Source organism: Lissotriton helveticus, chromosome 2_1 (genome assembly GCF_964261635.1).
Source record: "Lissotriton helveticus chromosome 2_1, aLisHel1.1, whole genome shotgun sequence".
Taxonomy (NCBI): Eukaryota; Metazoa; Chordata; class Amphibia; order Caudata; family Salamandridae; genus Lissotriton; species Lissotriton helveticus.
Genome location: NC_136059.1, coordinates 1,105,744,509 through 1,105,763,269, shown reverse-complemented (window position 1 = coordinate 1,105,763,269; position 18,761 = coordinate 1,105,744,509).

Sequence of the window (18,761 nt, the reverse complement as noted above, 5' to 3'; positions counted from 1 at the left end):
TGCAGGAGATCTGGAGAACACAGTGTAGACAGTCCTCAATAATGTCTCCATCTCTTTAATCATTGGAACCCTCTTCCAGGCATCATCAACTCCCAAATCTTCTCGATGGGCGACACAATGCTGCTCAACTAGATGAGGAATGGATTGTTTAAGGCGAGTAGCAACACCATTATTCTTCCCCAGCATCCCAGATGCACCATCAGATGTGAACATGACCATTTTCAAGAGGTCCAGTTCATTGGCAGTGTAGAATTCTTTCACGGCAGTAGTGATAGCCTCAGCATTACAGCTAGTCAGCTTCACTATGCCCCCAAACTGCGTTTTATGCTCAGTTGATGTTACAGGTCGGAACTTGAAATACAGGATGAGCATTTTTGAAACAGAAATATCTGTGCTCTCATCAATTATCAAGGTGTGATACAAAGCTTGCCGAAGTTCTGTCATAGCTTCACAGTGTATCACGCTATTGATGGCCTCAAGGAACTCAAAGGCATAGTTCTTGCTCCTCCAGCTGTCTGGTATCTTCACATACAAAGCTAAGTGGTCATGGATGTCTTGTACAGATAACATTGAAGTGTTCATCTTCACTGCCAGCAACACGTTGTTGATGAGAATCTTTATCTCCTCAGGCATAGATCTTTGGCGTTCAACTACTTCCATTCTATTTGCTTTGTCTGTGGCAGTTTCTGTCAGCATTGCCCGTACTCCAAAACCAAACCTCGCAGCAGCACTTCTGTTTCTCAATATCACCATGGCAGACTCGTGTACTTTGCTAAGTAGATGGCGTTTCATGTAGTCCAGTTTCCAGCCATCACTCCATTTCTTCCCTGTGGAAAAGTCCCCAACAATCTTGGCTTCGGCACATGCTTTGCAAATCAAGCCCACATCCGGACTGTATTGAAATAGTTCCCCGAGTTGCATGCGGACCTTGCTTCGTGACTTCTGTGTCTCAGCCTCCACAATTTCCTTCATCCACTCTTCCTTGAATACAAGGCAACATTTCTTCCTTTATGGTGAAGCACTGCACTCTCCCGAAGTTACAGCTTTGCGCTTGAACATTTCCGTACCCGCCGGTTTGAGCCTGCTGTCCCACAAAGCCTGCAAAATAAGGAAACATGGCTTACGTTGACGCCTAGCTCATGAATGCAAACTGTTATACTACAATGTTCAAGATGCACAAAAGTTTAACTCACCCAACAATTACCTCTTCTGCCTGCACTCACGTGCGCCTCTTTAAATGTATGGGGTTCTGGCTGTGAAACCTGCAACAGAAGAAAACATCGGTAAGTATATATGGTACTACAATGTTCAAGACGCACCACAGTTTAACTCAACCCAACAATTACCTCTTCTGCCTGCACTCACGTGCGCCTCTTTAAATGTATGGGGTTCTGGCTGTGAAACCTGCAACAGAAGAAAACATCGGTAAGTATATATGGTACTACAATGTTCAAGACGCACCACAGTTTAACTCAACCCAACAATTACCTCTTCTGCCTGCACTCACGTGCGCCTCTTTAAATGTATGAGGTTCTGGCTGTGAAACCTGCAACAGAAGAAAACATCGGTAAGTATATATGGTACTACAATGTTCAAGACGCACCACAGTTTAACTCAACCCAACAATTACCTCTTCTGCCTGCACTCACGTCTGCCTGTGCAATTGTCTTTGTAGTACGGTCTCACGAACCTGCAAAAGAAAAAAGGGTGCAGATTGTGAATCTATTTACCCAGCAACCCCCAACCCAACGAGGAACGTAAACAGAATTACCTTGTCTTTGTGGTACTCGCACCTGACCACTGTAATCCAAATACCGTACAGACTGGAAACCTACAAGTGAAGACAAGTATGTCAGCAAACGCCCGAAAAATTACAAACTGTGCATGGGACCGGTCAAGAGGCCCAAGACAAAAAATGACCAAATAATTACTTGGGATTTCAGCCTAGGACAAACAGGGGTGTGCCCATGTGTTCCATTATTAGCATCCATTATCTTAAACTGGTCTATAAATGTGAATCCCAGGGGGAAAGCGGCATTACAGAGGGTGTAGCACAAAATACAAACTGCAAATGGTTGAGGTGGGTGAACAAGGTAACCCACAGGATGGCTGAGAAGCACACAATCCATCAAAAGATCCCACCTGAAGAAGGATAATTTTATTACCCCATAGCCAACAGGCAGGTTCAGAGTGTCTGGTTGACATGATCAAATCACCATCTGTCTCCCCAGCAGCACTCCTCCCACACCTTTGAAGTGAAGCTTAGCTTCACTTCAAAGGCCCCTGCTGCTTCACACTCCCCCATTGCCGCTCACCCCGCTCGGCCCCCCGCTGCGGCCGTGTCACATTTCTCCCCCCCCTCCCCAGAGCAATGCCCTCCGTCTTGTTACTCTCCCCTCAGCACTCTCCCCTATAACAACTATCTTCTCTCATCCCACCTCACCAGTATGCGCTCTCACCACTCTCCCCTCTAACCATCACTCTCCCCTCCCTTCTCTTTTTCCCCTCACTCCCCCATCGCTTTCCCCTCCCCCTCTATCCCCACTCTACCCTCCCTCTCCCCTCTCACAACTCTACTCTCTCCTGTCTCCTCTCTCTCCTCTCTCTCCCCCCTCCACCATCTCCCACCACACTCTTCCTTCTCTCTCCTCTACCCTCTCTCCTCTCTCACCACACTCTCCTCCCTTTCTCCCCTCTTTCCTCACTCTCCCTTCTTTCCCCTCCCCTCTCCCATCTCTCCTCAAGGTACACACGATTGTCAATGAGCACTAACACAGCATCATTTATACCATTTCGGCATTAGTCAACACCACTAGTTTTTCCCTGTTGCTCTCATCTTCATCTGCCCCATGGTTACTCCTTTTCCCAGGTCTATCTCCATTGCTCTGCCTTTCACCTCTCATGCCTCTCTCCCAAACTCATCTTCTCCCTTTCTATGCTCAACTCTCTCCCTTTCTATAATGTCAGACTCCCTCTCCTCAGTCTCCTGCTTCTCTCTCTTGCTTCGCTCTTGGGCTCCCTGTCCGTACTTCTCGCCCCTGATACACTCTGTCTCCCTCTCCATGCTTCTGTCCCCTGCTGCACTCTCAGGCTCCCTGTCCGTGCATCTCACCCTTGCTTCACTCTTGTGCTCCCTCTCCGAGCTTCCCTTCCTTGCTGCACTCTCTGTGCTTCTCTCCCCTGCTGCACGCTCGTGCTCTCTAGAGATGTGGCCTAACGACCAGAGCTGCCATCTAAGTCACGTACATACAAAACATGTTGCACTCCAAATGCTATAGGTGTCACATTCGCGAAAGTTATAACTATTGGTATTGTAAATGACAAAGCTATCCATTTAGCTATTTTAAAAACCAACACATAAATAAAATATTTGTCATTTACAAGACCAATAGCTCCAACTTTCCTAATGCGAGACCTATTGCATTTCCAATGCTTGTTGTGCCTTTCTGTCCTGTGTCCAACTCGTTTTTGGTGCCCTTCTGCCCCACTCGTTTTTTGTGCCTTTATGCCCTGTATCACCAATGATGAATCACTTGTTAAAGTACCTTTAAAAATGGTATGTAGAATTTGAAGGTATGTGTGTTTGTGTTAAGTGTGCAAAGCCCACCTGTAGGTGGAGTGTTCAGGATGCAGGTGTCTAACGACTAAACCACACTGGCACTCTGTTTCCTCCCAGCCCTCCTCCCACATACAGCTTGATCAGAGAATCATATGTATTTCTGTCAGTGGTTTCAGAATGGCTCCCGTGCGCGTGAAGGCTTTTACTTTATAAATAATGCCGCAAGCGATGGGCACGCTTGGCTCTGCAATCTCCTTGAATGCTATTAAAAGCCTATTTTTTTCTAACTTGCTTTTCATGTCCTGCTTCTACACAAACCAACCACAATACAGATTACAGTCCTTCTCTGCAATGTGACTTAAAAACAATCCAGCCTACACAGCCCCACGTACAACAATTAAAGGCAAAACAAATTTCTGTCTCCCTGACGTCGAATCGACAGGTGTGAACTGTTTAGAAGGTCAAAGTTTAATTTATGTTCAGTGCCTAGAAGCAGAGTCGAGACCATAATCCTGCCCACAGTAGGCTTGCATCAAATTGGCAACAGAGCTGAGAGTCTTTCTGCAGACTGCACTCTAACTATGCTGTTTGAGCAAGCAGTTAGGAGCTAGAACCCAGGAATACATATTTACCCGTTCCGTTTCTGCCTTTGATGGCACTGCCAACAAGTCCCTCTAAGGTCTACTCCTCCCTGCTACATTCAAAACAATGTCTCTTTATCCATAATTTTGTCCAGAACTGGCCCTTTTATCTCTTGGAGCGTTGAAGTTGCCTACCTGACATTTAACTCCCAGGAGAATACTGTTAACGCGCAGAATAATCTTCATGCAACTAACCTTTTTCATATCCAAACATTTCAGCTGGTCACGATTCACTTACACTAATCCAAATCGTGATCACCAGTCCGAAATGAAATGTGAAGTGACCTTACTCTGTCTGTAACATTATGATATTTTCATTTGGTAAGATCGAGTGTGTGTGCAGCTAACTGCTGAGAATTGTTTAAAAGCTTAGACATTGCTTGTCTCTTTCAAAATGTTGGGCTGATCGTGTTCAGATTTTGTCTGAGCATTTGTAAAATTGGATATGTACAATACTGTTAAGGAATATGTTACTCGGAAAATGGGACTATTTCCGTTATCTTTACGAACAAAGTTCATTTTTAATTTCATAGTGCTTTGCGTTTCACCAAACGTTCCATTAAATCAGAGATCGAAAACAGCAGTGTTATAATGAATAAAGCTCGTAGAAAATTGAAGTCTATCGTTCAGAAGTTTTTACTTTGGCTGTTGAAGGAGGATAGGCTGCTGCATGGTCTGAGACTGACCTGATCAGTGTTGCTTTAAAAGGCAGATGCACTATACGTTTCTTGAAAAATCTGCAACGTCCTGCAACCACAAATCCGTCCAGGAGCAGAGAGGCTCCTCACCCGATATGAGCACTACGTTGAAAGCACTCCTCCAAACGACTGATCAAAGAATATTATCACATCCAACACACCTCTTGAAATATTTCAATAACGAGCGGGAGAGAAAGAGGAGACGATTCTTCCCGCCCACGTCTCCCGCCCAGGCTCTCTAGTAAGGCGCTGAAGGGCGAGAGCGTCAAGGCTATCTATCGGCCGTCTGGAGAATAGTCAAACCCTGGCACTATCCATTAATTGCCAAGCGACTTCTCCCGCTCCCACACTACCATAACCCCCACAATAACCACCGGTTCCTCGTTCCTCCCGCTTCCCGCTCCTTACCTGCAACTTCTCACGCCCGCACCGCCGCCAAACGCCGCCACCACTGGAAATGTGCTGCATGTCATGTTCGCGCCGCTCGCTTTTTAAAAGCGGCAGGCGGCGCGAATCTCTTGCGACGGCCTGTGTGCGCGCCCCACGATAGGTGGTGCGCGCTGACGTCACGGAAGGTGCGCGCGCGCGCGGCCTAGAGGGAACAGTGATTGCAGGTGTAAACATCATTCAGCCGTCTCATAAGGTGAGTGATCGAACTATGTTTGGCTAAAGTGTGGTCTTGTCGATGACAGGACCTGTGTGGTTTTTATCTAGAAGCCGGTTGTAGTGGTGGGCTAAAAACGAATTTGCCAGGTGACCCAAGGAAGCTTTGTACAGAAAAAAACTGTGTGAGGATTATGTTATTTACTTACCTGTACCTCACACTAAAAAATTCCACTACAACCGGCTTCTAGATAAAAACCACACAGGTCCTGTCATCGACATGACCACACTTTAGCCAAACATAGTTCGATCACTCACCTTATGAGACGGCTGAATGATGTTTACACCTGCAATATCATGCTAATATGACTCTACCTTGTGCGTCTGTCTGTCCCCTTCATGTTATGTGTAGCGAAGCGAGAGGGAATCCCCCTCTCACCCATATAGCACCTTAGAGAGTGCTACACATAGAGAAAAAAACAACACAACCACTATAATTTAGTTTATTTTATTTTACACCTTTCACATACTCACTTGGTCCTGAGGAAAGCCTGTTTCAAATTAAAAAAGGCCAGGCTGAAACATGTAGACCACACAGGACGCTGGAGGCCATAATCCATACTCCAATACGTCCGTCTGCCTTTTAAATAACCAACAGGGGCCCAGTAAATTAAAATATTGTTTTACCCTCGGGTACTGGGACCCACTGTATGGTTTTTTAACTTTCACCATCTCACTCACTACTCTGCACACTCAGCAAGTATACCAGCTCCGCAGTAATCTGGCGTTGAAGCACACCCGGGATACATTAGGTGTCACTGTGGTGGGCCCGATGATGAAGCATGCCACCAACTAGGTTGGTGGGTGAGGGCTTTTTGAAAAAACCTACTGGTTTGCCGACACACGTACTCCTTTGAGTCTCTCAAACTTTGCTAGTTCCTTTTGATTCTATTCAATTCCATGACATAAATGACATTTAAGTTCAACAAAACTCACAGAAACAGTTGTATCATGCACCCATGACTAACCCTGGACCTACTGGATACTGTGCCTACCCACAATATATTTTTTTTAAAGTTGTGAAAAAGTTAAAAAATTGTAGTTGCAGCAACTGCAATGCCCCAAACAAACAACACCAACTTACTTGTAAAATCTCAAATCCAAAAGTAATCCAAAAGTGATCCAAACAAAAAGTCCTCAAATACAAATATCGAGCAGCAGCCACAAAAAGTAATCCTTCCAGCTCCAGATCCAAATGAAAAGTGACCAGGACATGGACAAAGCACTGGGTGGAGCCTGCTGGACAGGAACAGGAAATTGGAGACTCTGGGGCACTTCCTTCCTCCCATCCCCCTCCTTGCACAAAAAAAAGTGCAGTCAAATGTCAATCTGAGGAGTTATTCTGATCCAAATCATCATTTTCAGAAGGTTTATGCTGCCTCCGGTAGATTTCTTGTGCAGAATTGCAATTTTTGCAAGTTCAGGAAAGCGAGCTGTTCAAATCTCCCGCCGGAAGTCAGCTGCGCGTCGCATCTACGTGTTCGCAATTGTTTACTCCCGCGATGCGTGATCACGGGCCCTTATGATGTAGTCGCATTCTCAAACTCTCGCAGTGCAAGATGGCGGGGCGCTATGACGTACTCGCGCAATCACGCAGCCAGATCCAAAATGGTGCAACGCACGCAAACCGGGAGGAAAAACAACTCGGCGAACTCAGAATCACGGTGTCAATGCAGCGCGCGCGAGATTGTATTTTTGAAGTGCGAGCAAGCAAAAAAATCGGCCAGCTTGCGAATTGTGAATTTTTTTGCAAATTTGCGCGATTCGGCATAACCTGCCACCAAACTACAGGCGAAATTTCTAGGCGGAGCTGATCTTGTACCAGAAATTTATATATATATGGCGGTCGCCAGTAGTTAGTTATAGTTAGGACCTAGTTTCCATAGGAAATCCGCAACATTCTATTTGGAATAACGTTGGCGCCCGTCGACGAATCTTCGCAAAATTCTCTAAGGAAATGGCCTGCTCCGCTCCACTCCTTCCCTGAAAGTTTCAGGGTGATTTGTCAAGTGGGAGCCGAGAAAAAAGGGGGGTCCCAAACGTGTTTTCCCCATGCAATTTTCCATAGGGTTCTTTAAGTGAGGCTACAGCCCGAACTGCTGAACAGAATTACACCAAATTTGACAAAAAGGTGGAGTTTGGTTCGCAGATTACGGTTTTTGTTAAATTGTGTAAATCCGTTCAGTATTTTCTTAGAAAATCAAAAGTAAAATCGTAGGACAGTACTCGTACCATTACGAGCACGAGCTGCATGCTAATTGGCTAAAAACTGTCTGTCAACACTCCAAACCAGGAAGTGTTGGCAGACATCATGTGCCTCGGTACAACCGAGGCACAAGAAAACAGAAAAAGAAACGCGAAAAACGCGTGATGTCATTTGAGATGTCCTCAGTGATATCATGAGTGATGTCACTGACCATGTCATGAGTGATGTAATATGTGACGTCATCAGCAGTGCATTGTGTGCGCGCGAGTTATAGTTAGCTGAAATAACTCTATAACGGCGAAATTTCAATGGTTTCGTATGAGTGATATGTCCAGCTAACTATAACATGTGTGAAACCTAGGGTTTTTTCAGTGAATTTCTAAGGTGTTTTAAATGCTAATTCCTAACTATAACGTGGCTGAAACCTATTGTTTTTTCAGTGACTATATATATACATACATATATATATATATATATATATATATTTATATTTATATATATATATATATATATATATATATATATATATATATATATATATATATATATATATATCTTAACGAAGTTCAATTCACAGATTGTCATAAAAATGCACTCACTCATGTTATTTTCGAAACCTAGTGTCACAAGAGACAACGGTGCAAAAAGGAAACGGGACTCATGTTAAACAAACAGCTTACATAATTAGAACTGAAACAGCTTGCCATGGAAATACAGAAGGCTAAACGCAACACTGAAATGTAAGCATGGGCGAATTTTGTGGATCTGCGGTTCACGAATTAGCACGAAATCGCAAAAAATCTGCAAAATCGCAAAAAATCCGCGAGTTCGTGGAAAAATCCGCGAACTCGCAGCTTTGCAGAAATATTATACTGCAGTACTTTCTACTGGCTAGTCTTTAAGTGCTACCTCGTTGGGTAAATGTATAGTGCTTTTCCTACACAACAGCTGCGTAAAGTGCCAGAAGAGTTGTCTCCAGTGACCATGTGTGTGTTACCATGCAATAGCGCTAAAGGGCGCAGGGGTCCCTTGAGGGAGCTGTCCATCATAGTTGGTAAATGGTGGGAAGACGGTGCACACCGCTAGTGTGTGGGCGGGGCCAAACGGGCGGGGCTACTATGCGAGTTCACATGCCTCTTGTGTGTATAAAAGGTTAGAGACCGATCAGAGCAGCAGATGAGGAGAAAGAAGCTCCAGGTCACAGGAACTGCACGGGGATTGCACTCATGAAAGTGAAGTATGCAGAGGCCTCTATCCAGCATCACAGCTAATTTTCGACGGTAGATATGGGGAGAAAGCACACCTGCCCAGCCCCGGGGTCCCTTGAGTGAGCTGTCCATCTTAGTGGGTCAGGGCGGGAAAACGGTTCACACCACTAGTGTGTGGGCGGGGACAAAGAGAGGAGCTTCTATGCAAGTTCACATGCCTCTTGTGTGTATAAAAGGTCAGTGACCAATCAGAGCAGCAGATGAAGAGAAAGAAGCCCCTGGTCACAGGAACTGCACGGGGATTGCACTAGTGAATGTCAAGGATGCAGAGGCCTCCATCAGGCAACACAGCTACTTTTTGACGATAGATACGGGGAGAAAGCACACCTGCCCAGCACCGGGGTCCCTTGAGTGAGCTGCTCTTCATAGTGGGTCAGGGCGGGAAACCGGTGCACACCACCAGTGTGTAGGTGAGGCCAAAGAGCGGGGCTTCTATGTGAGTTCACATGCCTCTTATGTGTATAAAAGGTCAGAGACCGATCAGAGCAGCAGATGAGGAGAAAGAAGCCCCTGGTCACAGGAACTGCACGGGGATTGCACTTGTGAAAGTGAAGTATGCAGAGGCCTCTATCCAGCATCACAGCTAATTTTCGACGGTAGATATGGGGAGAAAGAACACCTGCCCAGCCTCGACAAAGCTCACAATTGTTTTTAGGCTGATGAATGAGTTACTAAATTTGAGCTTCAACTAAGGCACCTGCTTTATTTATATCTGTAAGTGCTTCCTGTTGAGATTTAATTATTGTGACAGGAGCATCGTGCCAGAATGAACCCTGTCCTTCATATTTATCCAAGAATATGCCACCATTTTGTGCGATACCTCTACTACACTGTAGTACTTTCTACTTGCTAATCAGTAAGTGCTACCTCTTTGGGTACATTTATAGTGCTTTTCCTACATTACAGCTGCGTAAAGTGCCAGAAGAGTTGTCTCCAGTGACCATGTGTGTTACTATGCCATCGCGCCGATGGGTGCAGGGGTCCCTTGAGTGAGCTGTCCATCATAGTGGGTAAATGGCAGGAAGACCGTGCACACCGCTAGTGTGTGGGGCTGGGCCAAACGGGCGGGACTTCTATGCAAGTTCACATGCCTATTGTGTGTATAAAAGGTCAGAGACCGATCAGAGCAGCAGATGAGGAGAAAGAACTCCTGGTCACAGGACCTGCACGGGGATTGCACTCGTGAAAGTCAAGGATGCAAAGGCCTCCATCCAGCATCACAGCTAATTTATGATGGTAGATATAGGGGGAAAGCACACCTGCCCAGCCTCGACAAAGCTCACGATTGTTTTTGGGCTGATGAATGCGTTACTGAATTTGATTTTCGACTCGGGCACCTGCTTGATTTTTATCTGTAAGTGCTTCCTGTTGAGGTTTAATGTTTGTGACAGGAGCATCGTGCCAGAATGAACCCTGCCCTCTATATGTATCCAAGAAGACGCCACCATTTTGTGCGATACCTCTACTCCACTGTAGTACTTTCTACTGGCTAATCAGTAAGTGCTACCTCGTTGGATAAATGTATAGTGCTTTTCCTGGTAAACAACCTTTACCACGAAGTTTTTACCACGCGGTACCTTTACCACGCGGCCGTTACAACGCTGGAGGGCGCTGTGGGATAAGGAATTTTATAAATTTATATTCCAACACCTTCCCTACTGTTACGGGGACTGGTGTTGGAATATAAAATTATAAAAATCCTAAATCCGCGCCCTCCAATGCAAGTCGTGGTAACGACTTGCGTTGTAGCGGCCGCGTGGTAAAGGTATGCATTTTTACAACCTGCGTTGTAACAACGTACATCCGCTTTTCCTACACTGCAGCTGCGTAAAGGGCCAGAAGATTTGTCTCCAGTGACCATGTGTGCCTGTAACTTTCCAAACTTGTGGGGCTTCTAAAAATAATCCGCCCGTGAGAAGATATGCGGATTTTTCGGCAATTTCGCGAGATTCGCGGATCGCGAAATTGCTGAAAATCCCCAAATTTTGCGAGCGGAACGGATTTTTCGCCCATACTTACTGAAATGTCCAACTTGTTCACTACTACAAATATACCTTGAGTAGAAAGGGGACAAATAACTACAACAAATAACAACAAAGACAAACTCAGATACTGGGAGAGACTGTCAAAAAAGGAGATTAATAAATGGTGGGAACTTCTAACCATACAAAAATATGTCGAAGTCAAGAGGATTCCAAGAGGCCTTCACCTCATGTTGTTGCCAAGTCACCAGGACACAAGTGGGGACCTACTACAGGAATGGGGGGAACATTTACTGGAGTCTTCTACGGGACTAATAATAATCCTAATTAAACATATTGATAAAGCACTAAAAGATTTAAGAAAAGAACTTAAAAATGTGGAAGACGAAATAGATAAACTGACCTTGACCAAAGAACAACAAAAACTCAAGTCTGACATCCTCAAAAACCTAGAAAAATATGAGGAAAGAGTAAAACAACGTAAGCAACATAAATTTCAAAGCGACAAATTGGACTTTGAGGAAGGTAGAATCTTTACCTTTGGCAAACAATATGAAATAAGGAAGGGTAAGGCCCAATAAGATATAACTACCCGTGAGACTTCCAGTTTTGACTCCTTATCAAGCACAGACATAAGTGAAAAAGAAAAGAACCCACAACAAACAGCAGACATGAGAAAAAAGACCAATTTTTTAACAGAAATGCGGATGGCCCTGGAGCAACAAAACAAAAACAACCAACCAAAAAGAGGTGGTGGCAGGGGCCGTGGCAGAGGTGGAAGAGGAAGACATGAAGAGGCCAGAGAGGTCAGGGAAGACGCCAAACTGGATACATGGTCAAAGGACCCTAGACCCCACCAGGTAGGTCGCTCCCCCTCCGCATAGCACCGCCTGTGTGTCCCCTGCCTCAGCTGCTGCTGCTGAGGAAGTTCAAGGCCCTCCACCACCCCCAGGCTACCAACTGTGCCTCATGCCTGGTGGCCAGTGGAAGGCCTTAGGATTGTTTGTCATTTGTCATTCAATTGTATTGCACTCTCTTGGTGTCCGTGACTGCTGCTGTCTGTCTCCCCTTTGTTGCCCCCGTGATTCTGTGTCTTTTTTCTCCTTTTGCCCCCTTGATTCTGTGCCTTTTTCTCCTTCTGCCCCGTGATTCTGTGCCTTTTTTCCCCTTGGCTGCCCCTGTGAATCTGTGCCTTTTTCTTCTTCTGCCCCCGTGATTCTGTGCCTTTTTTTCTCCTTGTGCCCCCGTGATTCTGTGCATTTTTCCCCTTCTGCCCCTGTGATTCTGTGCCTTTTTTCTCCTTCTGCCCCGTGATTCTGTTCCTTTTTTCTCCTTCTGCTCCTGTGATTCTGTGCTTTTTTTCTCCTTCTGCCCCAGTGATTCAGTGCCTTTTTTCCCCTCCACTGTCCTCATGATTTTGTGCCTTTTTTCTCCTTCTGCCCCGTTATTCTTTGCCTTTTTCTCATTCTGTCCCCATTGCTGCCCCCGTGATTCTGTGTCTTTTTTCTCCTTTTGCCCCCTTGATTCTGCGCCTTTTTTCTCCTTCTGCCCCCGTGATTCTGTACCTTTATCTCCTTCTGCCCCATGATTCTGTGCCTTTTTTCTCCTTTTGCCCCCGTGATTGTGTGCCTTTTTTCTCCTTTTGCCCCCGTGATTCTGTGCCTTTTTTCTCCTTCTGCCCCCGTGATTCTGTGCCTTTTTTCTCCTTGGCTGCCCCTGTGTATCTGTGCCTTTTTTCCCCTTCTGCCCCCGTGATTCTGTGCCTTTTTTCTCCTTCTGCCCCCGTGATTGTTGGACTTGGCCCTTCCTGCTGGGTCATCCTAAACTGTTTGCCTTTTTCCTCCTATATTTCCTCTGACCTGTTTTTGTTGGTTGAGGACTCTGGACACTTTACCACTGCTAACCACTGCTAAAGTGCATATGCTCTCCCTGTTGGAAATTGTTACATTGATTGGTGTCCATGTTTGGCTTATTTGATTTAATGTCAGTCTATAGTCCAGTGCAGCAGGAGTGCCAGGGCTTGTAAATACAAATGCCGCTAGTGGGCTTGCAGCACTGGTTGTGCCACCCACAGAAGCGGCCTAGAAAAATGTGTCTGAGGTCTGCAATTGCAGAACCTGCGTGCAGTCTGGTACTGTCATGCTGACTGCGCAAGTGCACCTCCTTGCCAGTCCCTAAACCTTCCCTTAACCCTTTAGGTGCTGCCGTCGGCCAACGGTCGTCACGGGCACTACCTCCCCAGTGCTGCGTGCGACCGCTGGACGTCCAGTTCAGCACTGGATAATGGACAGCGCAGCACTGGGGAGGTATGTTTACAAGCTCCCAAGGTGTTAACGTCATATTAGTCACCCCTATGGTAGGCCCAAGGGCAGGGTGCATTGTAAGCATGCGGTAGGACAAGCCCTGATGTGTGTGGCATGTCCTAATAGTGAATTACAGCCAATTTCGTTTTTCACTATTGTAAGGCTACCTGTTCTCATAGGCCAGAATGGGCTGATGGAGTTATTACACCCTATAATCCCAGCAGGCTCAGGAAACATGGTAGAAAATAACGTTTAGTATGCCTGAACTCAGAATAATAAAATACTTCTTTTAGTAAAGTTTCTTTTAATATCCTGTGTTTGCAAATGCTACTTTTAGAAAGTTAGCATTTGCTTGCCTAACCATACCAGCCCGCCTCTGCTAGGATGTGTATCTGCTGTCTGGGTTCTGTGAGTGACAGGGCTGGGGATGACAGGTGGTGAATAGGGGGATTACACCAGGATGGGTGGAGGGAGTGCCCCTTGACTCTGAATAGGGCTGTGCTCTGCCACCACAATGCTGGCTCCGCCCCCTGGGGAGTGACTGATGACCCTGCCCTGCACCTGGACCAGGAAGAGGGAAGACTGTCAACAGAGTACTCCTGGACTGTACTTGTCACTACAATGCTGGCTCCACCTCCTGCAGAGCGTCTGCTGCCCTGCCCTACACACTGAAAGCAGAAACCTGTTTTGGCACAACAAAAAGCTCAGAGCTGAAGTGAACTATGCAAAGGCCCCCCTGGCCTGAAAGAACAAAAGAAATGTCCTATAAAAGTAGGAGCCCTGCTCCTAACAAATCAGATCCTGTTGACGCCAAGAAGAAACTCTGCCCGAAGAGAAGGACCTAGGAAAGCTGCATGGAGAAGTACTGTCTCCAAGCCTGAGAGACTGGCCTGCTTAATAAGATCTCCAAGGGCTTGCATCTGAACTTGCCCCCTGAACTGCGCCCCAGGAACTGTGGGTGCTAACCCCCCTGGAAGAGGAGCAACTGCTGAGGATTTTTGACCCTGCATCGCTGCCCTAAAGAGCCTGTGCTAACCGCGGTCCTGCCGAGCACCGTGAATTCCTGCCGCCGAGCCGCAGCTCGCACCGCAAAGGTCAGCGCTGTCTGAACCCAGCACCGTGACTGGCTCACCGAGTGGAAGAAACAACGCAAAGCAGAGGACCTGTCCGGTCCGATCACCGCCTTCTGCTGCCCCCGCGCCGTGGAAAGTAAAGAAAAGACGGACTAGCAGTACGGGTTCGCATCCTGAAGAAAAGCCCTGCAGAAAACCTCGAAGTCCGCTGCACCCCTCTCCAGGCAACCCCAGGACTCAGCCCTTGTGACCCTGTGTCCCCCGGAGCACCGCCAGCCTGAAGGAAAGCGACCCCGTGGCCCCCGCGTCACCTCTCCCTCCAGGACGACACCGCAAAGCCGGACAACAGCGTAGAGCCGTCCACACCGAACCAACATCAAGAGCCAAGTTATTGTGCGCTGTGAACGGATGCGCAGATTTTTGCAGTGTCCCGGAGGCTGGTACGCCTCATTGTGTGCTTTTGAAACTGTTTGCCGCTTACGCCTGTTCGCAGGAGGCTGGTACACCTCCTGCTTTACTGTAGTGCCTCGTGGAACGCTGCACTGCGCAAACCAGAGACCCCCAATTCTAACAGTGATTCTGTGCCTTTTTTCTCCTTCTGCCCCCGTGATTCAGTGCCTTTTTTCCGCTTTGCTGCCCCGTGATTTTGTGCCTTTTTTTTCCTTCTGCCCCCGCAATTCTGTGCCTCTTTTCTCCTTCTGCCCCCGTGAATCTTTGCCTTTTTTCCCCTTGGCTGCCCCTGTGTTTCTGTGCCTTTTTTCCCCTTCTGCCCCTGTGATTCTGTGCCTTTTTTCTCCTTCTTTCCCTGTGATTCTGTGCCTTTTTTCTCCTTCTGCCCCAGTGTTTCTGTGCCTTTTTTCACCTTCACTGCCCCCTCGATTTTGTGCCTTTTTTCTTCTTCTGCCCCGTGATTCTATGCCTTTTTCTCCTTCTCTCCCTTTCGCTGCCCCCGTGATTCTGTGCCTTTTTTCTCCTTCAGCCCCCGTGATTCTGTGCCTTTTTCTCCTTCTGCCCCGTTCGCTGCCCCCGTGATTCTGTCTTTTTTCTCCTTCTGCCCCGTGATTCTCTGCCTTTTTCTCCTTCTGCCCCAGTGATTCTGTGCCTTTTTTTCTCCATCTGCCCCGTGATTCTGTGCCTTTTTTCTCCTTCTGCCCCCGAGATTCTGTGCCTTTTTTCTCCTTTTGACCCTGTGATTCTGCGCCTTTTTTCTCCTGCCACCATGATTCTGTGCCTTTTTTCCCCTTTGCTGCCCCTGTGTATCTGGTCCTTTTTTCCCCTTCTGCCCCCGTGATTCTGTGCCTAATTTCTCCTTCTGCCCCAGTGATTCTTTGCCTTTTTCCCCTTCACTGCCCCCATGATTTTGTGCCTTTTTCCTCCTTCTGCCCCTGTGATTCTGTGCCTCATTTCTCCTTCTGCCCCCGTGATTTTGGGCCTTTTTTCCTCTTCACTGCCCCTGTGATTCTGTGCCTTTTTTCTCATTCTGCCCATGTGATTCTATGCCTTTTTTTTCCTTCTGCCCCCGTGATTCTGTGCCTTTTTCCCCTTCTGCCCCGTGATTCTGTGCCTTTTTTTCTCCTTCTGCCCCGTGATTCTGTGCCTTTATTCCACTTCTTCCCCCTTGATTCTGTGCTTTTTTTCCCCTTCGCTGCCCGTGACTCTGTGCCTTTTTTCTCCTTCTATCCTCTTCGCTTCCCCTGTGATTCTGTGCCCTTTTTCTCCTTCTATCCCCTTCGCTGCCCCCGTCGCTGCCTCCGTGATTCTGTGCCTTTTTCTCCTCCTATCCCCTTCGCTGCCCCCATGATTCTGTGCCTTTTTCTCCTTCTGTCCTCTTTGCTGCCCCCGTGATTCTGTGCCTTTTTTCTCCTTCTGCCCCGTGATTCTCTGCCTTTTTCTCCTTCTGCCCCAGTGATTCTGTGACTTTTTTCCCCTTGGCTGCCCCTGTGTTTCTGTGCCTTTTTTCCCCTTCTGCCCCTGTGATTCTGTGCCTTTTTTCTCCTTCGGTCCCCTTGATTCTGTGCCTTTTTTCTCCTTCTGCCCCAGTGATTCTTTGCCTTTTTTCCCCTTCACTGCCCCCGTGAATTTTGTGACTTTTTTCTCCTTCTGCCCCGTGATTCTGTGCCTTTTTTCTCCTTTGCCCCCGTGATTATGTGCCTTTTTTCCCCTTCTCTGCCCCTGTGATTCTGTGCCTTTTTTCTTCTTCTGCCCCCGTGATTCTGTGCATTTTTTCTCCTTCTGCCCCCGTGATTCTGTGCCATTTATCTCTTTCTGCCCCCGTGATTCTTTGCCTTTTTTCTCCTTCTGCCCCCGTGATTCTGTACCTTTTTTCCCCTTTGCTGCCCAGTGATTCTATGCCTTTTTTCTCCTTCACCATGTGATTCTGTGCTTTTTTTCTGCTTCTGCCGCTGTGATTCTGTGCCTTTTTTCTCCTTTTGCCCTGTGATTCTGTGCCTTTTTTCTCCTTCTGCCCAGTGTCTCTGTGCCTTCTTTCTCCTTCTATCAGGACCCGAGAAAACTATTTCCAATTTGGATGCACAGGAACAGAGATGCCTATTCCCCAAACCACCCCGAACTACAACCCAGAGCTCAATTAGCACGAGTCTCTCAATTGTTATTCCAGGGAGAAGGGAGATATTGGATAAAATACCAAACTGAGAGAGAGATAGAAGAGACTGTTCTGGCTGGCTCCTCTTAACCTGTCCGACCCGCAGACCTTTAGTTATGGCTGGAACCTGTAGGGAAAGAAAACATTAATACCTGTTGTGTTCCTACTCTACCTTACTAAATACTCGATTTCTTATCTCTACACCTACCAGTGTGCTCCCAAGATAGTGCCACTCTTCTGTGCTGTTTGCTAGGGGTATGATAACTATTCTATTGCTCATATTTTCTTCAGGAACTCTGTAGTCTGTTATCTTCCTAATTGCTCTCTCTTCTTGGTGTGAACGCTCCTGTGTATTTAATCATAGAAAGATTATTAGCTGTCCACTTCCCTATTCTAACTCACTAATTCTGTTATGACTGGTTAACTCTATACTTACTTAAAACTATCTGTGTGTGTGTGAATCCTCTTCGTATATTCTTTGGACTAAGTTCCTATTCTTTTTTCTTTCCTTTGTAGTTTGCAGGCAAGTCAAGATTGTCTTGGGGTAAGTACGATTTAACAACACCTCATATGCTGTACAAGTCTTTAGTTGTTTGCAAATACACTGTGCGAATTTCTTAATGCCACTTATCTCTGTTGTTTGTATTTCTCCTCCTCAGGTACTCGACAAGGATAACTGAGTCTGTATCTCACGGCGGAACTTCTGACTCCAGCGGCGTTTCCTAGGACTGATTTAACTCGGACGAAAATGCACTCCGAAGATAGTAAGCTTCGACAAACTAGTCTTCTGACTAGAAACTTAGGTTTTAAATACTTTTTGCGTTATAATACTCTCCTCACTCGAACTCCATGACTGCTCCGACTCAACGACTCGGTGAAGTGCGCAGATGACAATCAGCGCGCGCTTCACCTGAACTGCAGCGGCAACCAGGTGGAAGACTAGACCGCTGGGCAGAACGCGCAGCCGGCCGCCATCTTAGAGTGCCGAATTTGCATCAGCATTGACCAGGAAGCCTGCGCTGGCGTTATTCTCTTCTTCCACGACCTCGTGTGCGTCACAGTGGACACTTGAGGTGTAAGGGTCCTGACAATACCCCCCAACAAGGCAGGTTCCTCTTGTCTTGGTTTGGTAGGGAATCGTTGATAGAACGTTTTTATCAACCTAGGTGCATGAACATCGCCCTCTCTTTCCCAGGATCGTTCCTCTGGACCATATCCTTTCCAATCCACTAAGAAATACAATTGTCCCTTTGACCATTTTGAATCTAGAATTTCTTTCACCTCAAATTCAAGCCCAGTTTCCAACTGCACTGGTTTAGGAGGCAGTGTTTTCCGCAGATTTGTTGGAGCCTTCTTTAACAAAGAAACATGGAAGACTGGGTGGATCTTCAATGTGAGTGGGAGTGAGATTCGAGAAGTTACCTGATTCAATCTTTCCTCTACTGGATAAGGACCAATAAATCTCGGTTGAAATTTCCGGTTCTCTTTTAGCCTTAGATTCTTAGTGTTCAACCAGACCTGATCTCCTATCTCTAATGGGGGAACTTCACGCCTTTTCCTGTCTGCGTAACTCTTATATTTCTTTTTGGCCAAATCTATATTTTCTTTTGCACTTTGATGGACCTGTTCTAGATGAGACACTATTTCAGCATCTGCTGGGACTGTTATTTCTGTTTGTCTGATGGTGGAGTTTGGGTGTCTACCATAATTCATGTAAAATGGTGAATAACCAGTGGACATATTCTTAGCATTATTATGGGCAAACT